The sequence below is a fragment of the Ctenocephalides felis genome, unplaced genomic scaffold (assembly GCF_003426905.1).
Source record: "Ctenocephalides felis isolate EL2017-DRISC unplaced genomic scaffold, ASM342690v1 CF-g0.4_SCAFFOLD_01170, whole genome shotgun sequence".
Classification (NCBI taxonomy): domain Eukaryota; kingdom Metazoa; phylum Arthropoda; class Insecta; order Siphonaptera; family Pulicidae; genus Ctenocephalides; species Ctenocephalides felis.
Window position 1 is genome coordinate 55465418 of NW_020537324.1, and position 6000 is coordinate 55471417.

Consider the following 6000-nt stretch of genomic DNA (forward strand, 5'->3'; position numbering starts at 1 on the left):
TTCCATTTTAAAGTTTTCATGGTTAATGTAACGCAGTCTTATAATTTTGCAAATGGTAATAAAGTAAAAATCCCCCTTCAGAAGAGGTCCAATTATATTACAGAGCTTTAACATTACTTTTTTATTTTCCCAAAACTAATCAGCACTAATTCCCATTAGTAGAAATCGATTGCTTTTTCAATCATTCAAATCGGTTGAGCGGTACTCTCGAAAACGTCGCCGAGAAATTGTATCCACACATACATACATACAAACACGCACACATCCATTTTCTCTGAGGTATGCCAAAATGTTCAGAAACCTTTGAAACGTGAAGATAAGCAAAAATTTTAATTTTCGAATTTCGGCCCATTACTATAACTTACCCTATGGGACGTTAATTAAATTTCACGTACACTGTAATAAATATATAAATAATATAACTTTGAAATGTTGCTAAATGAATTATTCAATGATATTCAATAGGTGAAAAACAATCAATTTTCTACTCAAGACCTAAGCTCGCAGGTTTTGTAAAATAAACAATTAGAATTAAATAAATGCAAGAACTTTGAGTGGGGATAGTTTTAAAAAATATTAATATTTTCACCCTAATCTAAACTATAAATTTCCAAGTATATTTCATTTGAAATAATTAAATATTGGTATATCAAATATCAAGCGACCTTTCTCATTTGTGATAACTGATTAAGTTTTGTCAATTATCATAAGTTTCATGATACAGTTTACATATTCGCGTTTTCTTTATATGTATTTCATTCAATGTTGAATATAATACATTTTTTATATTTTAACAGCAATGAGCTATAAACTGTTTTTGTTGTACATTTCTCAACTTGGTGTTTCGATAAAGCAACCCTGAGAATAACCATTTTTTTCTACTGAGATTATATTAGATTGTACTTTTAAGTGTGATGTAAATATATATAATGCCCAGAAAAGGATCAAATTTTCACTAGATATAATATTTGAGATTTATAATCTCAGGTAAAAATCTGATTGCGCTACTGCTTGATATCAAGCTGGACAAGGCAGAAATTGCACCCGGAATCAGAGATTTCTAAACCACATACTTATCATAATGCTCTGGCAGAACTCTGTATATAACAATAATCGTTAAAAATATTTTACCCCATAATTTGACCGTTTGCGTTTGAACAATACTCGTTCAGCTCGACATAAACTCGTTTTCGAATACAAATGATATTTCACATTAAACGACCGGTTTGCACTCACAGTACTTCACGTGTTATCCGTTAATGATTATTCCCTATCGAATGTTTGCTTTGCTTCTTTAAAATACAATAAATGCCTTTTAAAAACATCTCATAAAGACGTTACACAATATAATATGTCAATTTATATTTAAATTAACTATAAATGAAGGCACTAGCCTTGAATTGGACGTCCCGAATGAGACAGTATTCTCAAAAAATTGATTACAACTACGATCGTTAATTAATCCACAATTACTAGCAGTTTTAGTGTTACGTGGTAGTTCCAATTATATTTGTTATTAATGATGTATTTTATAATGTACATCCTCCAATTTGTTCATATCCACTGATGTTATGAAATTACATGTTGAAATGTATAAACAAACAAATTTTGTTTTACTTGTTTGATCAGTATTTGTGCTTATAATGATCATTATTAGCTCAGATAATTAGGTAGTAATTCCCAAGCCAGGTACGCGGGCTGAGTTTTACTCCGACACGATTCAGGAAAAAATAGTGTGAAAAATTTTCCATTCACACCGCAGTTCCAGCAATTGAAAACATATTTTTGATCTATTTTTTCAAGTTAAAATGAACATCGCTACTGCACGATGTCAGGTTGCCCAGAGTGGGATTCAAACTAAGAACTTCGTCCACACGAGAGCGTGAGCTTAACCATTACAACATGAAACACTCATTTGTTTATAACAAAATATTTCCTTAATAATATTAATGATATTTTCTAGATAATTCTAATTTATATTTATATGTATATCGATTTTATAAGAAATATATTATAACCGTTAAATAATTCTTTTGATAAAAAAATTAACGAATGTGCATAAAAGACTTTTGTACACATTTATTATTATTTTCTATTTACTCATAATTTACAATACTTGGTGATTTTAATAGAAAAAATAATCTGGAAAAAAAATTTGCTTCCCAGGGAGTAAGAACAAATTTTTCAAACGCCATTTGCTTTTAGTAAATATTTTTTTCCTTATTTTTCCTTATTATTTTACGATCTCTTCAAAGAGTCATTTATTAGCTTTGCTGGAGAAGCTCGTATATAATTTTTATATGATTTAAAGAAATATATAAGCAATTTTTATCTCGTTATAGCGAATTAAATATATCTAAATGTATAAAATATTATATAGCAATAAGTAAGCAGCAAACCCATGGAATATTTTGGCCAGATCGCCAGATGGCAGCTCTAGATTAAGATTTTTAAATTTAAAGAGAGCAAGTTTCTAATAGACCACGAACACTAAAATCTTGTTAAAACTAGACGTGTAAATACACTCATTAAAGCTTTTTGAGGAAGCTTTTAACACCATATACTACTATTAGTATAATATATAATATATTTCAATAATTAAAACTGAGATTAAATTTAAAAAGTGTTAAATTATGATAAATACATTAAAAATCTCTAGATTTTTTTTTTAATTTTTTTACAAAGATATAATGAAATAATTATTTATGTTATTTGCATATCACACTATAGGGCAAGGCTGCCGGATCGAGGCCCCACTTAATTTAGGGCCAGCCCTATTTAAATTTTCACTCGGGTTGAACCCAACTTAAAACGTTAGCTCAATCTTTTTTTTTAAATTATAGCTTTGTATTTCCATATAAATATTGGCTTAGGCTTACTTGATATCAAGCAGTATCATATCACATTTTCAGTTGAGGTTATGGATCTTAAATAATCTAAAAAAAGGCCTTTCGTGGGCATCGCATGAATCAAAAAATACTGTTAGTATGGTCATTATATGCGATCTATCACAACTAAGATAGTACAACATAACTACTTTTCATATTATCATATCGAATATATTTCATTTACTATGCTTTTAAATGAAAACGGTCGAGGAAAAAGAATACATTCCGCTTTCTAAACACTCATACATAATTAATTCAAAACTTAAATCAACAAATAATTAATTACTTATTATATCAATCATGGACTCATTATAATATTTCCATTACAAAAGGTGATAAAATTTTTGTTATAGCTCTGGCTCATGTAAACATATGTATTTTATTTTTGGAGTATAATACCGTCTGAACAATGCTTGTAGGCAAATAACTAGTTGAACAATGAAAGCAGACATATTCACTCAAGTGGCAACTCAAACAAAAAAATCGGTTGCACGAACAAATAAGATAAGGAATTCACGAATGATCTTAAGTAAACTAATAAATTACTTGTTTGTACAATAATATGTTGTTTCACATAAAACAGAAGACAAAATTATATAAACTTTTATGTAGCTCGTTAAGACTGCGTCTGACAGCCAAATCAAATGTTAACAATTCATGATTTAAATCGTCGATATCAATGTATTTTTTTAAAATATCTGCGCCAGTTTTGTTATAAAAAATCAACTAAATTTTTGGTAGTACTCAGAATGGCTAAATGATTGGATTGGACTAGATTTTTGAGAAACTATAAATTTTTGACAAAAATTTACTTTTTTTTGAAAGAAAAAAGACTTCATAAAGAAAAAAATATTTTGAAATATTTTGTAAATTCTGAACTTTTTTTCAAAGCAATCGTACTGCTTTAACTGCATAGAGACGAAATATATAAGCGCGTAAGCGCCGCGTCGCTGACTAACGGATAAACATTGGTACGGAACCCATAGGATTGTAAATAAAATTTATACTTATTGTTAAAATCTCTATAAAATATCTGATAATTTGATGTGCATATGTCTAATGATCAGTTTTGACCGCCAAATAGCATTTCTTTTTTTACTTTTTTTACTAGATCTCCGAAACCGCAAGACCAGCCTTCATGAAAATTTGATCAGTTCTTCATCATGTTAATACAAATAAAATGTTTTTTGAATTATTCAAATCGGACGCTCCGTTCCCTTAAAAGCTGAGGTACCGTTTTTGGCACTTTTTGCAACATATCTTCAGAACGGCTAGACCTGCCTTTGCCAAAAACTAATCAGCACGTCTCCTTATCAATACGAATCGAATGTTTTTTGAATTATTCAAATCGCTTCATCCGTGTTCCCGAAATCGTCGACGAAAATTTGTATCCGAACACACACGCATACACGCACACACACATACACACACACATACATTCATTTTTGCTAAGGTATGCCAAAATGATCAGAAGGTTTTGAAACGTAAAGATATATAAAAATTTTCATTTTCGATTTTTTTGCGATTACTATTGCTTGTCCTACCGGGAAGTTAAAAAGCTCATTTTGGCAATAAAGATGAAATTGCAAGTCGAAATCTGTCACGCAATACTTTCTTGATTCGAGATAACTCAGCAGATGATCCTGATACAATACACTTCGTTTCATTATTGTTAACTAATTTAGTTTGTTTGATACGACTGTGGTAACTCTAACCAATTTTGTATAAAATCTTTCGTGTCCCTTTAAGTTCTTTCTTGGGAAAGATTTAAAAGAATCAAATAGGCTCTACAAAGAGACTAATTTTGAAACGAGGATACTTTGTATAAAAAGAATTAAAAATGAATATTGTAATTTACATATCGAACACACAGACAGCACTAAAGTAGCGAAAAAAAAACTCATATAGATTTACGTGACGTGGCTGAGTTCGACAAACACGGTCTGTACATGGTTTCTCACGTAACTTGATGGAGACAAATAAACATATGATTGAATTTATTGCATTCATGAACTAATAAATATTGTAATAAGCAATATTACTTTTTTCTAAATTTGACAGAAGTAGAATAAAGCAATTGATCTAATTTACATACTATATATGTACTCTATAAATACTTATTCAATTTTGATGTCTCCATAAATGGTCTCTATTAAGAAGACAAAATGTGAAATCCCTGACCTTAACGTTAAGTCGAAACGGTGTTATACTATTGACCTTAACCGCACTGAAAAAATTTAGAGAAAAAAAAATGTCGCGTTGTTTTCACGTTTACGAGCTTTTAAGTGCAACCAAGAGCTTTGGTGAAATTATGACCATCATCCAGTTATTGTGGTTCATTTTTATTAATTTTGTTTATTTAAACTTTGAAACCGTGAATAACATTTCTAGAACCGCAGTAAAAAAATAATAATAACACGATTGCCCCAAGTTTTTATAAATTAAGACTTTCTGGTGAAATAAAAAAATTCAAAACCGGTCCAAGACTCTCCTTTAAAAAAATGTACTAAAAATTAGCTTCAATATAACATTATCTTTTCAATTGTTAAACTAAGAAGATCCCATTGGAGTTCTTAAACATCGCTCTCAAATATTGTCAATTTAGCTTATAGGAATCCTTATGTATTTCTGATTGCTGAATAAAACCGAGTTAAAGAAAAAAGTTTCACGAAAAATTGGCGCATTTAATCAATATTGAAATATAGCAAAATATTTGATATTTTTATTATTGAAAATTTTTGAGTTGACAAAAATAAAAAAAATAAAAATGAATGAATAAATATAGATACATATTTCGAAAATTTTGGAAGATAAAAAGCACCAAATAAAAATAATAAATTTCATGAGAATATTTTTTCATATGATTTTGTCATCATCAGTGGATACAGACAGACAAAAGAATAAACATAACAAAATATATACATTGACAATAATAAATATAATGTACCTCACAACCTAATTACACAAACACTGACCTTGCCTCGAATGGCGAGTCGAATAAGTTATTTCTCTTAAAAAATGGTCACGACTACAATCACTAATGTATCCACATTTGCTGGCAGTTTTAATGTTACTTGTTAGTGGCAATTATGTTGTAATGTACCTTAATAAA